A 27,912-nucleotide genomic window follows, 5' to 3' on the forward strand; every position below is an offset into this window, starting at 1 on the left:
TCACCCCAACCCCTTCCCTTTGTTCCCCCACCCTAAGAGTGGGAGCCGAATTCCTTGCAGTTATTGTCTTTATGCCTTCTCAATGGCCACTTCCTGCCTTTCCAGGCCTCCCCACCCCACTGACCCCACTGCCGCCAGTCCTCCAGCACCTGTTTAATCAATTCCCTCTATCAAAATCTTGTAGCTGAAGTGACTTGTGTGGGCTCTGGTTTTCCGACAGTTGATTGATGATTGTGGATGGAATAGGGGAAAGCAACCTCCATCCCTTCTAGGTGTCTCACAGTTAGAGGCTCCCATTACTCCCCGTCTCCATGCTTGGTTCTAGGCATTCACTTATTCATTCAACAAATGTGTTTATACTATAATCCCTATGTATAGAAGAATTCAATTTCTATACGCACATGTATAAATCTGTTGATGCATTTTGGAATAAGTACAGAACCTAACTGGGAGGATACACGAACAGTGGATAATGGTGATTTACTCTGGGAATCGGGAATGAGAGTATTAGAAAGTGTACATGTTTCTTATTGCTTCTGTAACAAATTACCACAAATCTAGTAGCTTAAAGCAACACAAGTTTATTATTTTATAGTTCTGGGGATCAAAAGTCTAGAAGGGGCCTCCCTAGGCTAAAATTAAAATGTTGGCATGGTCGTGCTCCTTCTGGAAGCTCTAAGGGAGAATTTGTTTTCTTACCTTTTCTGGCTTCTAGAGGCTGCCCACATTCCTTGGCTCATGGCCCCCTCCCTCCACTTTCAAGTCAGCAGTGGCTGGCGAAGCCTTTCTCACGTTGCATCTCTCTCACTCTGACTCTCTCTTGCCTTCCTCTTCCACATTTAAGGACCCTCGTGATCTCACTGGGCCCACTCAGATAATCTAGGATATTGTCCCCATCTCAAGGTCAGCTGATTAGCAACTTTAATTCCATCTGCAACCCTAACTCGCCTTTGCCGTGTAGCCTAACATACTCGCACATTTTGGGGACTGGAATGTGAACCTGTTTGGGAGACCATTATGCTGTCTACTACAGAGAGGGCAGAGTATCTTTCACATAGCCTTGTGAGTTTTTTTACAACGATCCAGTTATTACTCTTATGTTTTGAAAAGCTGATTAGAGTTCATGTATTCAGTGCCATCTAAGTGCAGGCAGAATGGACAGCCTGCAGAGGCACAGGAGTTCTGCCCCAGCAATCCTCTCCCCACTCAGCCCAGGCCCAACACCACCAACCGGCATTGCCTCTACCTGGCCTCCCCCTTCTCCTCATCTTCAGGTTCAGAAGAAGGTTCTTGGAGGGTTAGAGGTTGATGGTAGAATCTGAAGGGGCACTTCTTTGTCCTCCAGGAAGCCCCCAGATGGTGTGACTAAACTAAACTCAAAGAGTGGTGACATTAAGATGGGAGGTATCCTTTGCAAGGTCATGTACACTCAGTAAAAACATAGCAGCTAAGAATTTGAAAGCAGGAAGGGACCTTTGAGCTGGGAGAGGACACTTGGGTTGCACCCCTGCATGCAACCCCAAAACCTTGCCACTCTCGCCCCTAGTGAAGTAACCAGGCAGTGTGAGCAGAGCTGACCTCGACCCCATTTCTAGGGGTGGGCCCGATTGTCCCAGGCTAGGCAGGGTGACCCTGAACCCCCTGCCACAGGGATGGTTCAAGTTTAAGCCAATCAGCTTGCAATCTTGAAGTTTTGCTTGGTGATTATTAGAAGTAACTCCTTTTTCCCAGGGGTGATAGTCAAAAGATTTAATAACCACTCACTCTGGGCCAGGCTGTGACCCACTAGAAGCAATGCAAGCTCCATCAGAACAGACCAGGCTCAAAGTAATCAGTTTGGTAACTGCGCTTACTGTCCAGGATAGCCCCGCCTCTCTTTCCCTGGCTGTGAAGGAGAAAGCATGTGGTTGCTTTTTGGCAGCCCCTTTGTGATCGTGACGCAAGCCACCCTAAAGAGCAAAAGGATACCCAGAGGAAGACTAACCCAAGAAAATTATACAGCTAGAGGCCTGATCAAACTGCGCCAAGGCCCACACTCCTTTATTGTTGAAGCCTGCTTATGTAAGCTTTCTATACCTTGTGACTGATGCTTTTTTCAATCATATTTACACATGGTTAAAGTCTGGAGAGGAGAAGGGTATTGTCTAAACTCTTGCAGCACCAGGACCTCAATCTTTTGTCTCTTAGACAAATGCTCTTCCAAGAAACCATAAAACCTCTTAGACCACATTGTCGGCAGCAACAGGGGACTGAACGAAAATGGGATCAGAGGCCAGTTTTGGCAGAGGCATGCATAAGCAAAGGTTTAGAAGTGAGAGGGGGATGACATGGAGAGGCACAAAGAGGAGCAACACCCCAGAGCCTGTTCTATTTCAGTCCCACGAACATATTTGCAATATAAAAGCCTTCATTAAATTCCAGGCTTTCAGTAGCTAAAACTCTGCTTGCCACTGGGTCCAGAAGCAATAAATACCCAAAGTACAGAGTGCTTTTGGAAGTTTATTACAAAAATAACTAAAAGGGCTCTACAAAGATCTTAGGACACCAAATCCAATTAGGGGCTGGTGTTTGGGGTTGCAGGGGAGGGGGTGACAGTCTCAGTATTGTACCATAATTCTCTGAGCAAGAGGATTTGAAAGGCTGTAATAGTGTAATTAGAAAACAGAGCTGTTCTAAGCTCTGAGTGCACATGTATTTAAGATGCACAGGCCCCGTTTTGGGTTGGGAATATGAAGACAGTATCACATGATGGTTGAGAGTGCAGGATCCACTGTCACCAGGCTCTATTTGCCCCATCACTTAAGTAGCTCTGTGACATTGGGCAAGATACTTGGGCTTCAGGGAATCTCAACTTTCCTTACCTATAAAATGGGGATAATATAGACCCACTATACCTTATCTCTATATTATCCCCATACCTTATCTTGAGACCAGATGTTTCAACATTCAGAAATGTTAGATTTTAGAAAAGTTATACAATACAGAACAGCATAGTATATAACACCCAGTGGAGTCTGGAAGATACCCTATGTCCTAGTTATCTAAAAAATCTAGAGCTGCTATAACAGAAATACCACAAGTGGATGCCTTTAACAAGGAGGAATTTATTCTCTCATAGTTTAAGAGGCTAGAAGTCCAAATTTAAGGTGCCAGCTCCAGGGGAAGTCTTTCTCTCTGTGTTGGTTCTGGGGAAAGGTCCTTGTCATCAATCTTCCCCTGGGTCTACAAGGTTCTCAGCACAGGGACCACAGGTCCAAAGGATGCACTCCACTCCTGGCTCTTCTTTCTTGTTGGCAGTGAGGTCCCTTTCCCACTGCTCACTTCTCTCTGCTTTCATCTCTTGCAGGACAATAAAGTGTGGTGACTCAAGAAACATCCCACGCGAATCCTACCTCATCGACATAACAAACATGACCTAATCCTCATTAACATAACCTAAACCTACCTCATTAAAATGATGGACAGCTCGCTCCTAAATGGGACTATAACCACAGGCATAGAGGCTAGGATTTACAACACATCACAAAATGGAGGATAATCAGATCACAAAATGAAGGACAACCACACAATATTGGGAATCATGGCCTAGCCAAGCTGGCATACATTTGGGGGGAACACAACTCAATCCATGACACCCTGTAATCAAACACACTCCTATTTATGTGGAAAAGCATATAGTTAATCAAAGTAAATGGGTAAACAAGACTGTAGATAACTGCACATCAGTTCAGTTCAGGACTTGACACCAAGCAAGTTATAAACATCTTTTGGTTTTCAGGGCTTTATGGAATCAGGCTGTTGAGATAATTGAATGAGATAAAGCACCGTGCCTGGGATGGAGGAGTCACTGGATCCATCACCAGCATTATTCTTCTTCTGCTTTTTTATGAGAACATCCCAAGTGACCTCCATTTGTCTAAAAGGGTTTCCGTTCCCAGCCCTGAGGAAGGCCAGTCTCTCATTGCCCCTCGAAGCATGTGCTAAGGCATCGAGGCAGGAAAGAACACAGATCATTCCAGAACCTAAAAGAAAGTCCATGAGGCTGGAGCCAAAGAATGAGGAGGAGCAGGGGGAGATTGGGCTGGAGAGGTAGGAAGGGAAGAGCCAGACAATGAAGAAGACAAGGACATACCACGTAAATCTTTGCATCTGTGTAACGGTTAAACGTCTCAACGTATCCGCTTACACACTCCCCACTTTGGGCTTTACATTCTAAGTAAGAATCTCACCACATTACAGGCGAGCACATTGAAGCTCGGAGTGGTTAAGCACATAGGTTCAGGACGCATCACAAAGCTGAGGCCAAGGGAAGACTAACCAGGTCTTCTCACTACAATGCCACATTGTGCTGCCTCCCGGAAGAGAAATCACCCTCTTCCTCACTTCCCCTTTCTCCTTTATAATCATATGCAGTTACACTTCCCCGTGAGCCCCAATGTTTATTATTAACTTTATTAACCGCAGCTGCACCTGGTGCACACAAAGCCTCCCAGAGGTGCACACAGCTCCCTGTCCTAAAAAGCTCGCCTCTCCCTCCTCACACCTCCCCTTCCCTGCGCTGCACCCATCCCCACACCCACCTAGCACCCAGGGCTACGTGTCCATCAGGTAATAACAGCTAAGGCAAACCCATAACCAATGGCAGCAGGCTATTTCAGCTGGCTTCCTCTGTCCCCACTCTAGATGTGTTTCCAGTTATTTCCAAGCTTCCTGGAAACACAGATCAGGATATCTTCAGGATCCAGGCAGGGAGAAGAGTGTGTTCACTTGAACAGATGCTAAGGCTGATGTCTCTGAGCTAAGAAAGCCCAGCTCTCCCACCCTGAGAGCCTCCCTCGAGCTCCCCCAACTAACTTTCCATGCGGATAGGAGTCAACCATAAACAGGATGGAAGAGGGTGGGAGAGCCTGGCATGTGTTATAAAGCCCCTGGCTTTGCTATCTGCAGCTTACTGGGTCCCTGGTCATTAAGCGTCCTCCTTTAGCAAACCTGACAGTGCTTTCCCAATGGCATCAGTGATGCCCAGAGGAGACAGGGCACTCAGCTCTAGTCCAGGCTGCTGGAATTACCATCTTCATCTGACTGTCTGATGGGGGGAGAAAGTATTTTCCTGCTCTATGACTTTAGTTTGCATTTTCCTAATTTTTTTTTATTAGTGGAGCCTGGTGGTGCAACAGTTAAGCACTCAGCTGTGAACCAAAGGGTCGGTTGTTCGAACCCACCAGCGGCAACATGAGAGAAAAGAACATGGGGATCCTCTCCTGTAAAGACTGCAGAGTAGGAAACCCTGTGGGGCAGTCCTACTGTGTCCTATAGGGTGGTTATGAGTCAGAATTGACTTGACAGCACACAACAACAACACATTTTTTATTAAAGTTAAGCATCTTTTCTCTACCTGCCTGTTGATTACCATTTGCCGGTTGTGCTACCTTCAGTGACCCCTGGCCTCTCAGTTTCCTCTTGAAAGTGTAGCCTCTCCAGTATGTCTGGCCAGCTAGAGTGGAGCAGAGCTCTCCTCCATTATCTTACACACTGTGCTTCTGTTTGTCCAGCGGAGTGACTGAGCACCAGGCATGAAGTGCTTAAAGAGAAACGTCCCAAATTGCCAGTCCCCTGGGAGTGCCTATTGATGTTGCATGGAAATGTCATGGCGGCATGGCTAATAGGGCACCCATTTTAAGTTTGAGGCCAATGGCCTTTAAAAGTGTCCTCTGTCATGCAACAGGTGAGTCCTCCCATCATGCAGCGGGCGAGTCCTCCTGTTGTGAAGTGACTAAGGATACTGACAACCCAGCAGAAGGAACACACAGAGACTTAGAGAGCTGTAGCCCCTGACAAGCACAGCTCAGTTTGCAGGCAGGCTTGAGAACTCTCCAGAAAAAGAACTTAGAGTTCTTTGAGCCAGAGCATGAGCAGAGGCTAAGAACTCTCTGCACAAAACACTGGGGCCAACCAGACCCATCCAGGTCAGATGTGTGATCAGGGCAAGACTATGGTGAGGCAAATGAGGAGCCCAGGGCGCAAAATTTAAGGAGGTGCCCACTGTCTGGTGCCAGCCCAGCACTTGCACGACCCTGCAAGTGAGTGCCTCCTTAAATTTTGTGTCCCAGGCCCTTTGCTTGCCTCATCCTAGTCTCAGTCTTACCTGTGAGGCAGGGCCACAGTAGAGCCCAGAGCAACAGGGACAGTCCTCTTGAACATGAGAATTCAAGGTTATTCCAGCTTCTTAGTGAGAAGGAAGTGCCAACCAAGCCTGCACCCCACTCTACCTCCTTTGTGATTCTTTGTCTGAAGTTTAACTCTCTGTGGCTCTAAACCAGTGTATCAGCTCAGCCATTCTCAACAAGGCCTGTGGCTGCCTTTAAAAGGCCTTGTGTCAGTCATCAGGAAACAGGGGCCAGTCTATCTATTTTAAACAGAAAGGGATTTAATACTGGGAATTAGGTATTTACTAAACCAGAGGGAGGGTTAGAGCATCAGGCTTTTCCCTGGGCCTCTACAAATGTCTCCGAACACTACAGGACTGACCCACTAGGGAGCTGGTGCCTCTGGCCCAGCCAGGAAGGTGGAGAAGCAGGAGGCCAGCAGCTGGAGCTGCTCGTTGAAGAAGATACCTGCAGAGCTGTGGTCCAAGGACCAGAAGCCAGGATCGCGAAGCTATCAGCACAACTGATATTCTCAACTCCAACAATGCAGGAGCTTAGATGCTGAAACACCACTGCAGATGAACCCCACGTTCCCTGACCTTGCTAACCTACAGAAAACAGCTAAAAGTCACAGGAAGGTGGCCTTCCCCTTGCTTCTACTTCCAAGGCTCAGCTTGATTGCATCTAATTGGCAGAACAAAAGTCACTATTAGAACTCTAGCTGCAAGGGAGTCCGAGAAACGTAGTTTTTATTTTTCCAAACTTTGCAGTACAGGAAGGCACCCTGCAAGTAGGTAAGCATAAATGCTGAGGGTCAACAGACAATCTCCAACTCAAGTCCCAAGTTCAAAGGCCCCTGCAGAGGTGAGTGAAGAGAAGCTAGATGAACTTGACCTAATTATTAGAGTTCAGGATCTGGGCTCAGCATGGGAAAACCTCGGCAAGGAGCCCCTCACTTCCTCCCCTTCCAGACCTCTGCCTTTACCAGCCCAACACAGCACACTGTGGATTGCAGTCCGGGTTACTTTTATTTGCAATCCCTAAGTACTCGGAGCCCTGGTGGCACAGTGATTAAGAGCTCGGCTGCTAACCTAAAGGCCATCAGTTTGAATCCACCAGCCACTCCTTGGAAACCCTATAGGGCAGTTCTACTCTGTCCTATAGGGTCGCTATGTGTCAGAATTGACTCGACGGTAGAGTTAGGTTTTGGTTCGGAAGCACTGAAGGAGAATTAAGCAATACATGACTAAACCATGTCTGCCTTCACCCTGATCCCAGGCTCCAGGATCTCAAGAGACTGAAGCTGTAGACACGTGATATATCTTAGGCGTTTGCCTCCTTTGCATTATTAGTCTCGTTGCTGTGACTGTGTTTGGTGTCTCCACTCGGTGGGTGTGAGTCCTTCTCAGAATCTTTGCTTTGTTTCACCTAATTGTTTCTCCCCAGATTCTTCAGCACCAAGATTTGGAAACAAGTTGACAGCTGGTCTAACCATTTGGTGGTATGTGTGGTGCCACAACTGTCAACTGGGGCCCCCCAGCCTCTTTAAAATGAGATCAGTTTGGCTGGAACCACAAATTCTTGCCTTAAGGATGTGCAAAGATGTCCTCCAAGATTTCACTGGATTCCCAGGTAGGGACTGAAGGCCCCACACAGCCTCTGCCTCCAGAGCCCTCCTACCCCGTGGATACAGCGGCCAAGCCCAGCCACCTTCCCCAGCCCTCACAAACCAGCTCACACAAAGCATCAGACAGGAAAGATGTCCTAATCCGGTTGCAAGCCCACCACTTGACAAACAGCTTAGCTCTGCACTCGCATTCTTTTTTTTTTTTTTTTAACTTAGAAAAGCTGAGAAATAGCACAGAGCCACACTGGTCCCTAAAAGTCCTTTGCATTCCCCGCCACCCACCTCTCTGCCGCCACCACGGATTTCTAATAGGCTCTGCTGCCCCATAAAACATCCTCCCACCTCAGCACCTTCTGGCTACTCTGTCCACCCCCCATTCTTTTTCTCTTTTCTCCCCTCTTTCTATTTTTTTCTTGCTCCCCCACTTCAGGAGCAAAAGCTAACCTTTTTCCATTTCTTTCAGTAGGCCAGTTTGTTATGTCGGGGTCCAGCTGACAGCTACTTTGCCCCTGGGGTCTCCTTCTCCAGTCCAGTGACTTACCAAGGAAGTTTCTCAAAGACAGCTCCTATGCCACGTGGCAGTTTGTGCCAGCTGTTGGACAGTAAATGTTTTGCCTCATTACATGTGTGCATATAAATTTATAACATACATAAATATTTTACATATAGCTATAAAGCCATGTATGCCGATGTCTTCGTGTATAGATAAACCATGCTTACGCAGTTTTGAGGGCCAGCCTTATGAATAATGTGCTAATACTCATGTCTCCATCAAGCTTCATAGAATGACTACCCCTACCTTTACCTTTCCAAAATGCAGCTCCCAGGCCAGGTGTGCCACACAGCCTGGCAGGTATAAGTCAACTGCTGTCACCATGAAAAAGCAGCAGGAAGACCAAGCACCAGAGAGACTGTGGCCAATGGGGGCCAGCCTCTCCCTGGCCTGTGACTGTGGCTTCTTCCAGATGGATCACCAAGACGGGAATGGTCACTGAATTAAGCAGATGTTTGCCAATGATGCTCATGACCGCATGTGCACAGCCCTAACCTCCCAGCTTCAGATGTGTATCTAAGCCAGGGTTTCCCTACTTAGACACTACTGATATACTGGATCAAATAATCTGGGCTGTCCTGTGTATTGAAGGGAGCCCTGGTGGCGCAGTGGTCGAGAGCTTGGCTGCTAACCAAAAGGTTGGCAGTTCGAATCCCCCAGCCACTCCTTGGAAACCCTATGGGATAGTTCCGCTCTATCCTATAGGGCCGTTATGAGTTGGAATCCACTCAATCACAACAGGTTTGGTTTTGGTTTTGTGTATTGCGGAGGAATCCCTGAGTGGCGCAAATGGTTAAGTGTTCGACTACTAGCAGAAATGTTGGTAGTGCAAACCCAACCAGAGGTGCCTCAAAGGACAGACCCGGTGATTTGCTTCCAAAAGGTCACAGCCAGGAAAACCCTATGGGGCAGCTCTACATGGGTCACCATAAGTTAGAACCAACTTGACAGCAACTAACAACAACACACATTGTAGAGTATCTAGCAGCATCCCTGGCCTCTGTACACTTCATGCCAGTAGCACCTCCAATCCCAAGTTGTGACAATCCAAAAATCTCCAGACATTGCCAGATGTCTTCCCGGGGAGCAAAATTGTACCAGAGTTGAAAACCATTGCTCTATTCCTGTACAAGGCACACATTGTGTATACAGAAATGTATGCATACATATAAATTATTAAATATTTATATGTCCTTATTTTCAGTTGGCATCTGGCATAAACTTTTCATTCAATCAGCATATGGACAAAACAGAAATATGACATATTTTCTTCCTTTTCTCTTAAAAATTAATGTCATCTGTGATAATAGTGATATTTGTGGTGATTAAATACATATGATCATCTTATATCTTTCGGTAAAGTTGGCATTTACCTTAAGAAGCAATGAGAAGGGGTCTTTTGGACCTTGAGTTTGCTTCCCATGGTCCTTCCCACCTGGCACCTGACTTTTTGAGCTCCGAGAACCCAGATGGTAAATCAGATGCCTAATACACTCTACGTTTGTCTCTCTCCAGCCAAGACACTTCAGAGATTCCTATGCAAACCGAATCAAAAGGGAAAAGGAAAAAGACAAGCTGAGATTCAGAAAATTCCCAGTTACACAGAATTCCTTTCTAAAGCAGCCCCCATATAGTGTACGTGTGAGGACAGGCTAGGAAAAAAAAAAAAAGACCATTGCTGTTGAGTCCATTCCGACTTGTAGTGACCTTATAGGACAAAGTACAACTGCCCCATGGGGTTTTCAAGACCATCATCTTTACAGAAGCAGACTGCCACATTTTTCTCCCGTGGAGTGGCTAGTGGGTTCAAACCACTGACCTTTCGGTTAGCAGCTGGGGGCTTAACCACTGCACCACTAGGGCTCCATTGGATAGGCTAGGCTTTGCTGCAAAACAAACAATCTCCCCCAAATCGCAGCGGTTTAAAGTATCCAAGGTTCATTTCTTTCTCATGCTTCATGTCTGTAACAGGTCATGCTCTCAGTCATTGCTGTCTTCACTCTAGGGCCCAGGCTGACTGAATGTGCTAGTTACCTCCTGCTGCAGTAACAAAAGCCAGATACCACCAGTGGGTGGCTTTAAAGAATAGAAATTTATTTTCTCATAATTCAGGGGGCTAGAGATCCAAATTCAGGGTGTGGCTCTAGGAGGAGGTCCCTCTTTGTCTCTTTCAGCTCCTAGTAGCTGCCAGCAATCCATGTCATTCCCGAGCTTGTAGAAGCATCTGCTGTGCACATCTGCCTTCGCATGACATCCTCTCCCATGTGTGTCTCTTCTGCTCTTTTTGTAACTCAGCTATGATTAGGTTTAGGACCCATCCCTCTCAGGCATGGCCATGTGAACGTAACAAAGAACAGCCCTATATTCAAACGGAATCACGTCCACAGGTATAGGCACCAGGACTTCAATATATATTTTAGGGGGGCAAAATTCAATCCACAACACTAAGCAATCACAATAGAGAACATGGGGAAGCACAAGCTCATTCGACAAGTGTCTGCTCCAAAGCGGCACGTCGCTTCCACTCGCAAGTCACATGCACATACCTGGGTTCGACAGGGCAGGGAAGAAAAGTCCTTCCATAGGGAGGAACGTGGGGAGTTCATCAACGGAAATGGAGCGCAGCACACACACTTAACTTCTGCCACGAGAGGTTCCTATCCTGTGCTTCCCAGCATACCCCCATCCTCACCCTACTTTATGCCAACCTGTTCCTCTTCAGCTTGTATTTTCCAAAATCTCCTTTTTCTCCTACCTCTGGGTAGAAATCATTTTCAGAATCCCAGCTACCCATATCCCCACTTCCTGCCATCGAAGATCATTAAGACATAGTTTTCAAGCATTTTTAAATCCAAAGTCTGATTTTAACTGAAGTTATACTGATTGCCTTCAAGATTTCAGACTCAAAAGATTCATTTCACAGGGATGTTTAAAAAGAAAGTCTACCTCCTTTGCCATGAGACCAGAAGAGCTGGATGATGCCTGGGTACCATTACTCAGCATCTGAACAAAGATCGTAGAGCAGATCCTGATCAAAAGGGGGAAAATGTAGCACAAAATTTCAAATTTTTCATGGAATCTAGACTTTCTGGAGCCATTGATGCTGAATAAACCCTTGAAACTATTGCCCTGAGATAATCTTTAAACCTTAAACCAAACAATAGTTTAGCTTAACTAGTAAAGAATGTCTGCCTAGAGCATTATGCTCTTCTAAGAACTATCTATATGGGATCAAATTAACAACAGAAACTCAAAAGGTTAGATAAGGAAACTTAGAGGGCAGTGAGTTTTATGTTAATGGGGGAGGAACAATTCAGAAAAGGAAGGTAAGAATGGTTGCAAAACTCAAAGAATGTAATCAATGTCACTGAACTGGACATGTAGAAATTGTTGAATTGGTATATGTACAGCTGTGTATAGTCTCAATGTCAGCAACAACAAAAATAAAATAATTTTTTAAAAAGAGCGAGAGAGAGTCTAGACCAAGGTGTCTCCGTTGTTGGTATTTGGGGTTGCATGGTTCTTGCTGGGAGGTAGGGCTGCCTGTGCATTGCAGGGTATTTAGCAGCATCCCTGGCCTCCATCCACTAGATGCCAGCAGCGCCTCCTGAGTTGTGACAACCAAAAATGTCTCCAGACATAGCCAAATGTTCCCACCTCCCCACCTGGATTGGGAACCACTGGTCTAAGGAAGCACTTCCCCACTGATGCTCCTGGTTGATTAATTTATTATTGAGTTACTGAGCAACTGCTAAGGGTCCATTCATTCATCAACAAACACGTATCGCACCTCTGGTCCGTGCTCCGTGCCTGACACTGGCCGAGCACTGCAGAGCCTGAGATGAATAAGACACGGCCCCTGGGAAAAAAAAACTTCAGCCAAATACAATACCTACTTCCACAGCAGCATGAACAAATTGGCATGGGAGACCAAAAGAGAAGCCTGTTGGCAGGGGCTCAGAGAAGGCTGCATGACGAAGTTTAACACTGAGTAGAAACTGAAAAACAATGATGCCTCATGTTTATACCGTATTTTATAGTTTGTGAGGCACTTCCACATGTATTATCTCAATCCCCCAACAACTCTGAGGGGCGGGGCTTCACTCCCCATTTTATGGGGGTGGAAAGTGAGGCTCAGAGAGGTTAAGTGACTTCCCTAGATTGTGTGACAATCAAGTGACTGGACTAGGACTAGAATTGTGGGTGCCCTGACTCCAAAATTGATTCTTCCTTCCTTCAGGACCTCCGGAAGGCCTCAGGGAGCTGAGGGTATCCTTGATGCTCCCGCAGAATCCACATGCTTCCCACACCCCTGCACCCAGTCACAGGTGCCTTTTCACCTCAGGAAAGATGAGGGTCGTCGTATCAGGAATGCAGCAGGCAAAGAGAAAAGAAATGGTTAACACCTTTCCTTTCAAAAGCAGTTTTGGTACTCATAAAAAAAAAAAAAAAAATTTTTAAAGCTAAGGCCTTTGATTTTCAAGAACTCTGTTTAAGTTCCAAAAGCCTAGTTTGGGGCACCAGAAGCACATTCTGAAGGAATGAGGCCATAAAGTGTAGACTGGAAAAAGGCTAGATGGAGAGTCAGGCCGCCTTGCCGGCAGAAACCAGCCATGGACAACCCAAGGGGAGCAGGGCATGGATGAAGGCATCAGAGGGACAGCTGACATGTCAGTCTAAGAAGGAGCCACGCTCCCGCTCTTCTTGTGGTTCACATCTCAGTGGGAGAGAAAGCAATAGAACCAAAAGCCCCTGACAAGTTTGAGCAATGAGAAGGAAGGGGCTTTGAGCCCCACTTCCCATGGGAAGCCTGGGATGATAGAAAACCTTGGAGAGGGACCCTGTCCAGCGAAGGAACCCAGGCACATGGGTCTGGGGGCAACGGGCTCCTGGAGTTCCACTGCCCTGTGGAGGAAGAGAATAGACAGGTTTTTCCATGTGAGCCTGACTTAAGCCGTGGTGTTTTCAATCAGCTCATACGCATGCAAAAGCTGGACGGTGAATAAGGAAGGCTGAAGAAGAATTGATGCCTTTGAATTGTGGTGTTGACAAAGAATTTTGAATATACCATACACTGCTAGAATAATGAACAAGTCTGTCTTGAAAGAAATACAAGCAGAATGTTCCTTAGAAGTAAGGACGGCCAGACTTCGTCTCATGTACTTTGGACATGTTATCAGAAGGAACCAGTCCTTGGAGAAGGACATCATGCTTGGTAAAATAGGGGGTCAGTGAAAAAGAGGAAGACACTCAATGAGATGGATTGACACAGTGGCTGCAACCATGGGTTCAAACATAGCATTGGTTGTGAGCATGGAGCAGGACCAGGCAGTGTTTCATTCTGTTGTATGTAGGGTTGCTGTGAGTCAGAACTGATTCAATGGCACCTAACAACAACAACAACAAAAGAAAGCTAGATCAAAGAGCCCTGGTGGCACAAAGGTTAAGCACTTGGCTGCTAACCGAAAGGTCGGTGATTCAAACCCACCAGCCATTCCTCATAAGAAAAGACCTGGCGATCTCTTCCCATAAAGGTTACAGCCTAGGAAACCCTATGGGGCAGTTCTACTTTATCCTATAGTGTCACCATGAGTCTGAATCAACTCGACGGCACACAACAACATAGAGCTAGGAGATCCCTGGGTGGCACAAAGAGTTTGTACTAGACTACTAGCCCAAATGTTGGCTGTTCGAACGTGCCTAGTGGGGCAGCAGAAGAAAGACTTGGCGATCTGCTTCTGTAAAGATTACAGGCAAGAAAATCCTATGGGGTTCAGTTCTACTCTGTAACACGTGGGGTTGCTAGGAGTCAGAATCAAATCAACGACAACGGGTTTGTTTTATTTGTTTTAGAGAGCCAGGGGTTATCTGCGAGGCAGAGTACCAGGTGCTCTCAGGAGTCTCACAAAAACAGGAGAGGACGTCTGCCATATGGAACTAGATGAGGACACAGTCGCACCCCAGCCGATGTGAGCCAGGAGGGGTACTACTACTGTCCAACGGCCAGACTGGGTGGCAAATCTCAGCAGACACCAGAGGAATCAGAAGCTGATAAGTGAGGCTCCCAGGAACAAGGATGTACCAATGGATGACGGTGGGGATGAGGAATAACATGTCCAGCAAACAGCCTGAGCCCATTCTGGTTGGACCAGCCCAAGTCACATGCCCAAGCCCATGGACTCAATCAATGCGGCAGGAGGAATGCATATTAGGAGCAGGCTTGGCTGGGGCAATGGCATCCACTCCAATGGGGAGGACGGAGTCTCTATTAGACGTGTGGACTGGGGGAGGGTAGAACCCTAAATAAAATTGGGGCTGTTGTCAGAAGGGGGGTGGATCCTAGGGAGATAGATACCTAGTGCCAATAAGTGTCCCCAAAAGCAGGAATTTGAAAAAGTCTCGGAGGAGATGTAGATATGATGGCCTCTTCCATCCATGTCGCTCGGAAGGCACTCACTCTCCTTGTCCCCTCAGGCTCACATTCTCCCTAATTTGGAGGCGGCGTGTGAGTCGCTCCAGCTTTCATTGAAACACTGAGGGCTAAAGTAGAAAAAACAATCTGCCAGATGTGCCCAGGTGAGAAGCTACCTTCCCCCCAAGCTGACTTTCCTTTAGACTACCAGCTGAGCACAGACTCACCCTGCGTGAATGTGGCCTTGGACCCCCGCACTTCAGCTTCGCCTGCTGCCTGACTTGGCATGGGAAGGGCGTGACTGGGTGGCCTGGTCTGGGAGCCTGGCTGGGTGAATCAGTTCTGGAGCTGCTACGACCTACTCTCTAGAAAGCCAGTTCTGCTCCTCCAAGAGAAGGAACAGGTCAACGAGGCAGAGCCACATCCCTTTCTCCAGATTGCCCTGGGCTCACACCCATTGATCATCCAGCCGGCATCCTCCTTGCTGAGGCTCAGGGAGATGAGCAAAGTTGCCCCACTGGTACTAGAACCAGGCTTTGAACCCAAGGGTATCTGGTTCTCTTTCCGTAGCTGCCCATTGCCTGGGGCACCATCCAGCCCCCTGAATCTCAGTTCCACTCAGTGGTACCGAACACCTTTGGGGAATCCCCGCCCCCCAGAGTAGACACACAGAGATGTGAAAAGGGAAGCAGTGACAGGTCGAGGCCACACAGCTGAGTAGCAATGCCAGGGAGGACCCTGTTCTTCTCCTGCCTCCTGGTCCAGTGCTCTGCTCTCTGCCAATGCTTGTCCAGCCCCTGGCCTTTCACCTCAATTGCCAGGATTCTGAGTGGGCTGACCATATGCAGCTGGGGCACCAGTCTGGGAGCAGAGAAGAGGGCACCTGAGTCCAGGGCTCACACACAGACGTCTCGACCCAAGTCTTTTTGGAAGAATGAACCTCATCTACATCCTCAAAGTGTGGTCTGTGGACCAGGACCATCAGCATCACCCGGGCACTTTTAGAAATACAGCTTCCCAGGCTCCTCCCCAGAATCAGGGTCTTTATTTGAACAGGATCACCAGAGAAGCCTTGAGCATACTTAAGTTTGAGAAATGCTATCTGAACACCTTCTGAGCCCTTGGGCTTTTCCCAGCCCGAGAGGTTTCCATTTCCAAGTCACTCCTGCTTTTCGCCGCTACCACAAATACCCTCATTAACCCAGTGATGGGTTTACATTTACAAGTCCCCTGAATGCACCTAGCTCCGGTGTACACAAAGGTGGTACTGGCTTCACAGTTCCCAAAGATGCGAGTTAGGGACCGGTTGCTGTCATCAATGGCCAGAAAAAGAGGTTTACCCGACAACTCTTACATATCCTGCTTCCCTGCCTCCCTCTGTCCTGGCACCTGATGCCTGCCTGCCTTGCCCTTTATAGGCTGCGTTTGCCAACAAACCCACGTGGAAACACACACAGGGAAGTTCAGGTGAGAGCCCCCCATTACCAGAACCCAGCATCTGCCGAGTGAGGCAGCCAATTCTCCAGGAAGTGCCAAAGGAGCCATTTGGGAATCAGCAGCCCTCCCACCTGGAGGTGCGTTTGCGAAACCGCTGCCTTCCTGGATCAGAGGACATCTTCCTTCCTACTTGTTCTACACTTCTCCTCTGGGGCAATTTGATGTTTTAAAATAGATGTCACTCCCTATTTTTTTGATAAATGGTAAGATACTGGTTTCTCTTCTGCTTCCCCCTTCTCATCTGATGAATAACAATGGCTGTATGTGTGTTATACAGAATGACAGGCATGGATCATATAAAATCTTGATGAAAAACAAGAAAGAAAATAGAAAAGCTTTAATCTTCCTATTGTCCACCACAAACTATAATGGTAGGGGAAACCCTGGTGGCATGGTGGTTAAGTGCTACGGCTGCTAACCAAAAGGTCGGCAGTTCAAATCCACCAGGCGCTCCTTGGAAACTCTATGGGGCAGTCCTACTCTGTCTTATAGGGTCACTATGAGTCGGACTCGACTCAATGGCAACGGGTTTAGTTTTTATAATGATAGGAAGGAGCCCTGGTGGTGCAGTGGTCAAAGCACTCAGCTGCTAACTGAAAGGTCGGCCATTCGAACCCACCAGCTGTTCCATGGGAGAAAGATGTGGCAGTCTGCTTCCCGTAAAGATTACAGCCTTGGAAACCCTACGGGGCAGTTCTTCTCTGCCTACAGGGTCACTATGAGTCGGAATCAACTCTTCAGCGTTGGGTGTTTTGGGTGTAATGGTAGGGGCACCTTCTGATTCCACAGCAAGGGAATGTTCTTTGCCCACCACATGAGTTGGTGAGGATGTGTGCAGATGTGTGTGGACGTTACTTGACAGGGGGTGGGAGGAGGCAGGGACAGCTGACTGGCGATATGTCCTATCACCAAGAAATCAAAGTTAAAATAATGACATCAACAAAGGTTTTTGGCCTCCCACCCCTGCATTGCCTTAATTTTTTTGATGGAATTTGCTGACCCAGCTGAAATCTTTAGAATTCGAAGTTGACATCCAGATTCCCACGTGCCATATTTTTGACTTGCAAATACCTCCCAAGAATAGCTCGAGTGTCCTTACTAAGCCTGGCTGGTGAAGCTTCCGTACTCAGCGCCGTCTGCTCCAACACTGCATAATTCATGGACTTGTCTTATGAAGTTTAGGGCGGGATTGAAACCGTGACCAGCTCGTGAACCCAAGCTGACACTTGAATTATTTTAAAAGGAAAACAGAGAAAACAGAAATCTGACCCACCTCTCAGCCCTGCCCTGAGGGCACACTGAGCCCGTCTTCTTCTAGCCAGGTTCCAGGTCCAGGTTTACCCATTTGCCTCCACGCTGGGGCCATCAGAGTCAGTGACAAAAAATGGTCATCTTATTCACAGGCTTACATGGGCCATGACTCAGCACCTGTGGTGGCAGACAGAGCAGCTCAGGAAACAAGCCTGCTGGTCCATGGAGCTATGGCAAGGCATTTGGAAGTGAATCAACACACTCAGCTGCTAACCAAAAGGTTGGTGGTTCAAGTCCACTTGGAGGTACCTTGGAAGAAAGGCCTGGCAAGCTACTTCTGAAAGATCACAGACATTTAAAATTCTGTGGAGCACAGTTCTACTCTGTCACACACGGAGTCACCATAAGTTGGAGTGGACTCCATGGCAACTGTTTTTTGTTTTTGTTTTCATTAATTTTAACCAGAAATGACAAGGATGAGACCTTAGTGATAATAATGATCATAGTTACCATATTTATGAGCTCTTCCACCTGTCAGACCTTATTCTGAGCACCTTTTACCTATTACCTCACTTGATCACACAGCCTACCAGGTAAGCACTATTATCCCATTTTACAGAAGAAGAAACTGTGGCTCAGAGGCTGGCCTAAAGCCACGCAGCAAATGACAAGAAAGGCCTGGATTCAAACACAGGTCTGTCTGGCTCCAAAGGCCATGTTCTTAGTCAGCGGCCTCCCAAGGATAAACTCCCACAGGTGGGCAAAATGATTGAAGTGTGGGAAGAATGTAACAGAAATGGTGTTTACATTTTTAAATCTCATTTCAAAACTTCTGTATTTGTACATTTTCATAGTACAGTCATGTGCCGCATAACGTCCTTTAGGGCAACACCTAACTGCGTATACGTCCATGGTCCCATACGGTTATAATAGAGTTCAGATATCCCTACGGGAGAATGGGAGGTAACCGGACATAGCGAACGACACAGCTTCCCACACGCAACACGTGCACCTCATGTCTTGGCAGAGCTGGTGCCAGGGGTGGAGCGGGGTGACTCACACCACTTCTCCCCTTAGGGTCCACACACACTCCACACCACCCGAATCGAGTGGAACTTCCTGGTAGTCTCGAACAGTGAGTAGTGGGCCCCACTAGGGGCATCAGGTGTCCAGGAGGGTACGCAGAATGCCGAGGTACTGGATGGAAGGAAGCTCCCAGCACCAGGCCAGGGTTGAAGGTCAGAGCCAGAACCCAGGTTCAGTGTGAGCAGGTGGGGGCCCAAGTGTCCAGATGCTGAGAGCTGTCAGTTGGATGACAGGGGAGGGTGGGCGAGAACTCCTGCAGGGACCCAAGGCCTTAGAAGGATGGATGGTTGTCTTAGGTTGGATTCTCCAGAGAAGCAAAACCAGTAAAGAGTGTAAATACATATATAGAGTTTTATACCAAGGAAATGGATCATGCGGTTGTAGAGGCTGGGACACCCCGACTCCATGGGTCAGGATAGAGGCTTCTCCTGATTCATGTAGCTGCAGGGGCTGGCGAACCCAACATAGGCAGGTCAGAGAACAGGGCTCTTGCTTACAGGCCGTGAAGACTGATGAATTCCAAGATGAGCAGGCAAGGCTGCGGGAAAGCTGCTAGCTCAAGTCTCAAAAGCCAGAGATCAGATGAACAGGAGCCAGCTGCAAGGTCCAGCAGAAGCAAAAGCCCGTGAGCCTTGCCAGAATGTCGGCTTATGTTTGATGCAGGCCACATGCCCAAGGAAACTCCCTTTCGACTGACTGGCTACTCACAGCAGGTCCCATTATGGGGGTGATCACATACTAAATCTCAACGACTGCCAAAACAATGAGAATCATGGCCCAACCAAGCTGACACACAATCTTAACCATCACAACGGTCATCCGAAGTTGGGCTGGCAGGAGGCATCTGGAGGGGGGACCCAGGTGTCTGAGCGGGAAGGAATGTCTGGCACTGCCAGGCATATAATGGTACAGGACACTAAAAAAACCAAACCAAACCTGTTGCCTTCAAGTCGATGTCGACTCATAGCGACCCTGTAGGACGTTACCATTAGCTGAAATACAGTAGTGTGTGTGTGTACGTATCTTGGCTATTTAGTCAATTCAGGTACACTACAGTATCCCATACAGCTTTGCTAAGTATATAACATGGTGTTCGCACAACGTCCGAATTGCATAATGTCCTACTTCACAGAACGCATTGTGAATGTTAAGCAGCACATGACTACATAATATATTAAAAAATATATATATATATTAGTACATTTGAATGTGCATAATGCTTAAACAAATACATGTACGTATATTGGTGAGTGCATGATCTGAATTTTATTTTTCTTGATAATGAATTAAAGTTTACACTGTGGTGGCTCTTCACTCCTCCCCTGAACTGACTTCTGCCTGGGGGCTTCTACAAAGGGGCTCCAGGCAGCCATCCCCAAGCCCCTCTCCACAAGACCCTCCCTGGGGTCTCCATTAGCACACGGCTGACATCCACAAGCTTAACCTGATTGCCGCCTGCTCCCAGCCCCCTCCCCGCCACGGACTGCCCCCCCAGCACGGCAGGTTTAACAAACCGCCAGATGTGGGATCCAACGTCTGCTTCCGACCTGCCTGCGGTGCGATCCTTTCCAGGCGCTGCCCTCCCTGGCCTCGGCCTCCTCATCTGTAGGCAGGAGAGCCTTTATCATTGGGCTCTGCACCCTCCCACGTTGTGGTCCTGAGTAGGAAGCCTGAGGCTTCATCACACAGGTGGGAATGTGCCCTCCTGTTACCCTCTTTCATAGTCCTTAGGTGGCGCAAATGGTTAAACACTCGACTACTAACAGAAAGGCTGGCTGTTTAAACCCACCCAGAGGTGCCTCCAAAGAAAGGCCTGGCAATCTGCTTCAGAAAGGTCACAGCCTTGAAAACCCCGTGGGGTACAATTCTACTCCGCAACCCGTGGGGTCGCCCTGGGGCAGAATCGACCTGACGGCAACGGGTTGGATTATTAGGGATTGAATTATCCCCCCCCGCAAAGGATATACTGAAGTCCTAACCCTTGTACCTGTGAATGTGACTCTGTTCGCAAACAGGGTCTTGGAAGATGTTATTAGCTAACAGGAGGTCATACTGGAGTCGGGTGGGTCCTAATCCCACCTGAGTGATGCCTTATAAAAGGACAGACATGGAGACAGGGTTCACACAGAAGCAAAACAGCCTTGTGACTACTGAGGCCAAGGAACACCAAGGATTGCCGGGAGTTCAGAAGCTAAGAGAGAGGCAGGGAACCGTTTCTCTCAGAGTGCTCAGAAGGAATCAACACGGCTGATACCTTGATTTGGACTTTCTGCCTCCTGAACTGTGAGACAACAAATTTATGCCCTTGAAGCCACCCACTTTGGTACTTTGTCACAGCAGCCCTAGGAGACGAAGACCCCTGTTCTGTCTGTAGGACATGGGGACATACCCCTCTGGCTAGGTGTGTCATCTTGGCTGTGGCGTCACCCCTCTCTGGCTTTCAGAGCCTTCTTCCCTGCAGTGGGAACAGCACCAGCCCCGCTGTGGACTATCCAGAGGACCCACAGAGCTCCATGGCATGAAATGCCCTTTGAAAAGTCAGAAGAACTTTCTGAGCCTCGTTTATCATTCCTATCATCATGAATCCAGCTTGGCGGGGTTTCTATTCACCTAGAAGTGTTTACTGATCACTTTCCGTGCAAGGCACTGGGGTCCCAGCAGGGATTAAACATCCAAGCTCTCAGCTCTCGATGTCTCCATGTTCCTCTGCCGAGGAATTTCCATCTGAGTTGGGGAGACAGAAAGAAACAATTGGACCAAGGTCATTCCCACTGGAGATATGTGCTAGGAAGAACATAAAAGAGGACCCCTGCCCTGGGGACAGGGCCCACGTGAGCCGTGTGCTCGTGGTGAGGCAGAGCCGCTGTGTAAAGGTCAGAAGGAAGGGAATTCCAAGCGGGGGAAACGGCAAAGGCAAAGGCCTGGAGGAGAGAACATGTTTAGTTTATTCAGTGAGAAGAAAAACACTGGAGAGTGGTTAGAACAGAGGGAACAGGGGCAGAGGAGGCCAGGGAAGTGGGCAGAACCAGTCAATTGATCAATCAATGGGTCAATCAATCGATCAATCAATCAATCAATTGTGCAGGGCTGCAGTTACCACTGTAGGAAAGAATCTGGACCCCCGTCCTCAACTCCTCCTCACCTCACCCAGGCGATAATTCTATGCGAAAAAGAAAACGCCTCCCACAGCTACAAGCACCCCTGCCTTGGGCAGGCCCACACTCCTCTTTGGGAGCCAGCTGGGAGTGGCACCCAAGGGAGTCCTTGCCTCTTAAGGCCAAGAATTGGGGGAACGAGCTGGAAGCTCAGATTGCACCCACGGGTCCACCCCCATCCTGCTCTTCAGGTGATCCTGACCCCTGACAGGTCACTGGCCCCCGACCACCTCCTCCGTTTTCTGCACCCCTGCTTCACCTCAGTGGGGTCTTGACAGCTGGCCTTTCTGTGATGGAGGCACGACTGGCAGTGTGTCTGCAAGGAATGTCTCCGTGGCTCTACTCTGCTCCCCTTGGCGACCGCCTACCACCCCCTTGGCTGTGCAACAGAAGCTCAGCTCACAGGGCTTCATCCCAGCAAGGGGCCAGGCAGGCAAAGGGAGGCTGGAATCTATGCACTGAGGTCCTTCCTCCCCTTGGGCATCTGGAGGGGCCAAGGAACCCAGCCTCGGCTCTCAGGATTAACAAAGGCTGGAGGCGAGGTGGGGGCAGCATTTGGAATGCAGTTTTCGCAGGTGCAACCCACATTGAGTGACACAGACACAAAGACACAGGGTCCCTGTGTGCCTGTCAGCTAACTCCAAGCCCCTGCACAGGGCCAAGGAGAAGGAAGCTTCCGTGGGACTGGAGGCCAGGTTGTAGTTGGGGGCGGGGGCACTCCGGGGATGCCCCATGAAATAAGTGAGCTGATGAGAGCAACCACTGCTTTGTGCTGTGCACCCATTATGAGCCAGGCTCCATGCTGGGGGCTCTACACCTCACTCAACACCTCACCCAGTCTCAGGGGTTGTTACCAACCCCATTTTACAGATGAGAAAACTGAGGCTCTGGGAGATGAATTAAGAGCTCAAGTTGACTGCACTAGGTAGTGGCAGATGGAGGATTTGAAACCTGCCTGCCTTCCTTGGGGAAGCTCTTGCCACCTTTGCCACTCTCTACTGCCTCCTGAAGGCCTTCTAAGTCTTCTCTGGGCATCCCCCTGGGCTCTGAACCTCCGTGTTCTCATCTGTTAAATGGGTGCCATCATGAATCCTGCACAAGGTAGTTGATAATGATCTGATGAGCACCTTGCACTGTACTTGGCACAGAGTGGGTGTTCCATGAATGTTTCCTTGCTTCCTTCTTATCTTTCTTTTCTTATTCGATCCCTCAGATTAAGTACAATAAGGCTTTGGAGAAGAAAGGCCCCCTTGTCGCCTAAAACAGTGAAGGCAGGCTTCCGGGAGGAGGTGGAACCTAGGCCTTCACTGAACTTGTTGCTTCTGATCTCAGCAGAGCTGAAGGTATAATTATTCACCCAGAAAGTCACCTTTCTGAGCTTCAGTTTCCTCGTCTATAAACTGGGGATGAGCATAAATGCTTTATAAACAGATGGTGTGTATAAAAGTCCCTGTGGGTGTTAGGGAAGAGCACTAAAAGCCCAGAGATTTGGGTCCAGGCAGAGCTCTGCCTTTTACAGTGTAACCCTGGGCAGTTCACGTTTGTCTCTAAGACTATGTTTCCTCACCTGTAAAATGGGAACGTTGAATTGCTAGCTTTGTCACTTCACCTCTCTGGGCCTCTGCGCTTCCCCTTGGTAACATGGCCGGGCTGCAGCTCTTAGCTTTCTAAGGCCCTCTGAGGCTTGGGGTCTAAGCTTGGGCCCATCCTGTCCCCAAGTCCTCACCATCCAGCATGCCAGCCAGGACCCTACGCCTATGGCGAACACTGTCTGTGTCCAGGGAGAGAAGGGAAAGGCTTCCAGGTCACACCATTTTCCCAGATGGCCTTTTGGAGAAGCAAGAAGAGGGCAGGGAATGAGGAGGGAGAAATTGGCCTTGAAAAGACTGCAAGATATAAGTCAAACTCAGGAGTCCCTGGATGGCACAAATAGTTAAGGACTCGGCTACTAGCCAAAAGGTTGGCGGTTCGAACCTACCCACAAGTGCCTTGGAAGAAAAGCCTGGCAACCTGCTTCCAAAAGGTCACAGTCTTCAAAACCCTATGGAGTGCAGTTCTACTCTGCAACACATGGGGTCACCATGAGTCAGAATCAACTTGACGGCAACTGGTTTGGTGTGGTTTAAGTTAGACTCCCCATCTAGCTGGTGGCAGGACAGCCTTGTCACCTGCAGGGGCACCTCAGGCACTTCCTAACCCAGGCTGGGGGCAGGGTGCCCTGGATGTTAGTGGAGACACATCCTGGTCACACAGAAGGGGGCAGAGGTCTATTTCTGACCCAGCCTGGTCAGAGTCACAGCTGGGCCCTGGGCTCCAAGGTGGGAAAACTCCTCTCCTCCTTTGGGCTTCCTGCTTCCTAGGGCACATCCCACTCCTACAACCCCACCCCACGCCACCACCTTCCCTCACTGGTCAGCTAAACACATCCTTTCTAGATGGACAGGGGTCTAAAAATCCCACAGCTTCAGTGGGGCCCTGGGGTCGGAGATCCACCAAGGCTCAGGGGTTGGGATGCCCAGCTGTCAGCACCTCCAACCACCCGGAGGGCGTCTCGAAGGAGGGGTTCTGCAGAACTGCTGCTGCATGTCCCTAGTCTCTGAACGGAGCTCTGCTTTGAAAGGAGCTACCTGCAGTGACCCCCATCCTTTCCTCATCACTGGAGGAGGGAGAGGCCGCAGGGGGAGAATCCAGGAGGGTTAGGTGGGAGCTAGCTGGGTCAGGAGGGAATAGACTAGGAAGCAAAGGCAGCTGATGGGCCCACCTACCCCAGCCTGGCCCCACCTGTCCTCCCATCCCCACAGAAATGAACTGAGCACCTACCGTGGGCCAGCCTGATCCGAGCCACCGAACACACAGTGGTCAACGAGACAGCCCCGGCCATGCCCCCATGTGGCACACGTTCTAACTTGGCACCCTGCCCAGTCTCCTGCTGAAGCCAAGGGACCTTATCAGGGCTGAGAGCTCCTCTGCCTATGAGCCCAACAACCACCCCATTTCACAGATGTGGTCACTGAGGCCCAGGAAAGAGGCCTGCCGGAGGGCGCCCCTCTTGGGAAGCAAGCTTCAAGCTTTCCGGGACTGAGAGGGTCACAGCATGTAGTCTACCCAGCGTGTGTCCCCGAGGCACCTGCTGAAGACCCAGCACTGTCGGACTGCAGGGACAGGCGGGGGAGTCAGGCTGCCCTAGGGACAGAGTTCAAACACACACAGAGCTGACCTACTCGGATGGATGGTGCAGGGGGTGGGGAGGGGCATAGATGCGGAAGCCCAGCACCCTTGCCTGGGAGACATGCCCCCGATAAGCTTGAGGAATGCCAATCACCTTTCACACCCAGGGGTCACAAGCCACAGGAGGCCCAGGATACCATGTGCTCACTACCCCCCACCCACCCCCTGCTGACACAGAGCCAGGAGCTGACCGGGGCAAGCCATATCTTTGCGTCTCAATCATTAGCTCCTGAGTGAAGAGGGCCAGGAGTCCCTGGGTGGTACAAACAGCTAAGCACTAGGCTGTACCCAGAGGTGCCTCAGAAGAAAGGCCTGACTATCTACTTCTGAAAAATCAGCCACTGAAAACCCTATGGGGCACAGTTGTACTCTGACACACATGAGGTGGGCAAGTGGTTTTTTGTTTTGTTTTGTCTTGGGAGGAGGGCCCTAAGACACCCACCTGAGCTGCTGGCTTTCACCTTTCCCGCTTGGCCTCCCACACCTCCCATTGCCCCTTCGTGGCTCCCTCCCACCTCTAGCCTCCCCTCCAGAGCCCCTCAGACCTATTACCTGGAGCCCAGAGGAATGGAACACTAATGATAGGGTTCCAGACAGCAGGGCAGAAGAGAGGCTTCAGGATAGAGCGAGTCTGTCCAGTCAGCCCTCACGTGGCAGCCCGAGGGCACTGTCCTCAGGCCTGGTGGTCCTGATGGTGAGCATGGTAGAGCTGAGGCCCAGAGAGGTGCCAGGCCTTTCCCAGAGTTACCCAGCAAGAAGGGGCAGCACTGTCCCCGAGCCCAGGTCTCTGCACTTATTTCAGGCTCCTCTTCCACGTGGGCAACCAGCCCTGGCAGCCCCACTCGCTGCCTGGCTGTCCAGGCCTGGTATTCTTGCAGCTCATAGAGAGAGCCTTTAGGAGGTGCAGGGGGAGGAGGCGAGCGCGGAAAGTGCCAGCTGATTCATATTTCCAAATGTCATGTTATTCCCGGCGCGTTCTCGCTTTGCCACCACCTTCATCCACCCCCTGCCTGCCAACTCAGGAACAGGCTGCAGAGGGGCTGGCGAGGGGCGGGGTAGGGGGGAGCAGGAGTCCCCTGCAATGTCCATGAGTGAGTGAGCAGTGGGGCTGGCACTGTGCTGGACACCAAGGGCCCAGTTCTCGCCTTGACTTTGTAATTGGTTATTGTGGGACGCTGAGCCAGTCACTTAGCCTCGCTGTACTTATTTCATATACTTTCCTCATGTAAAATGGGGGCGGAGAGAGGTTATGGTTTCCAAGCCTGGTTTCATATCAGTATTGCCTGAAAACAAAACAAACCAAAACAAAAAACAGATTCTTGGGCCACATCCCCAGAGATTCTGGCTCAGAAAGTTGGAGGTGAGGTCTGGGGATCTATTTTTAAAACACTCTCCACCCCAGTGGCATCAACAGGGAGTGGGGCGGGGGAGGGACGGACTGTGCCGGGTGATACTGTCAGAGTGGGTGACACCAAAATGACTCTCTATAAAAAGATCGCTCTTGTTGGTTATAACAACAAAAACATTTTTTGTGAGCCCAGCTGACATGTATCAACATACCTACAAGGCTAAAACTCAATGCTAATTTACTTTTTGAACCCTCCAATGAGCTCCAGTCAGAGTTGTCATTATTACCCGATTACAATGACGCTTCGAATCCCGTGGTTTCATCTGCACTGCTACAAGCACCGCTGTTGTTTTCGTGGCTATCAGTGTTTCTGTAGTTGCTGATTTTGTCAAACTTTCTGGCGTTCTAGCTACAATATTGTGGTAATTAGTATTTGTGGACTGAACCTAGATCGATAACTTTTTTGAGAATGAAGTAGTAATTAAAGGAAAAGAAGCGATGATACAGGGGAATTACAATTTATGAGTAACATTAGTACAAAAAACATGACTAAGTTTTCTGCATGGTCTGGTACGGGAGGAACTCCATGGAGGGGGGCTGACACCGAGAGTTACCGCACTGGGTGACACCAACCCTAGTGACACCGCTGCCCAAAGCCTGCCCAACCTGGTGATTTGGGTGCAACCAGCCTACTGGGTAGGGGGCTGGAAAGTTCTGGGCTGCGTATTTCCCTTCAGGTTCTAATTCATCTTCAGTAACTATTTGCCTCCTCCAAAAAGCCCTCTTTGACTTCCCACTCCTTACTGCCACCCACCTTCCTGGGGACCTGACTCCCACCCGAAATTAGTCCTGGCCCTGCCTGCCCTGTTGGTGCCCTTCTACTGCTCCCTAAAGGTGTTTAGTCATTTGTGCATGTATGTGCATGTGTGAGTGTGTACATGTGAGTGCACATGGTGTGTATGTGTGGTTGTATGTGAGTGTGCACATATGCACATGTGTATGTGTGCATGTGATGTGTGCATGTGTAAGCACGTGTGTGCACCCATATGCACACATGTGTGGGCGTGCGTGTGTGCACACGTGCATGTGCGAGTGTATGCGTGCTCATGTCCTAGGTGAGTTCAGCAAGATGAACCTCCCACACAGCATAGTTCAGAAGTGGCTCAGGTTCTGGAATGAGCCAGCCCCGAGTGCGAAATTGAGCTCTAGAAGGTTGGCCATCCTGGGAAGTTCCTTAGCCTCTCCAAGGGTGCAAAACACTTATCATGAGGCCTAGTGGGGTGAGGAGGCGTCAGAGCCAAGAACCAACAGCTGGAGTCATGGCAGAGATTGCTCCCAGAGGGACCATGACGTTCTGTGCCAGCGAGGGAGATTTGGACACCTTCCATCCCGTGTCTGCCTGTAGGCAGAGAACTGGGCATGCAGTAGGCCCTACAAAAAGAACAGGTACTCCAGGTATCACAAGGTCCCGCAAGAAACAGTATTCTCCCCAGATGGATCGACTGAAGAGACGTTAACGGAGGGGCCGCTGGCAGAGGCAGCCAGAGTTAGGGAAATGCACCAAGGATAATGAGGCTCCAGGAGACAGTGGCAGCAGGAAGCTGTAACC

This window comes from Loxodonta africana, chromosome 13 (assembly GCF_030014295.1).
Source record: "Loxodonta africana isolate mLoxAfr1 chromosome 13, mLoxAfr1.hap2, whole genome shotgun sequence".
Lineage (NCBI taxonomy): Eukaryota > Metazoa > Chordata > Mammalia > Proboscidea > Elephantidae > Loxodonta > Loxodonta africana.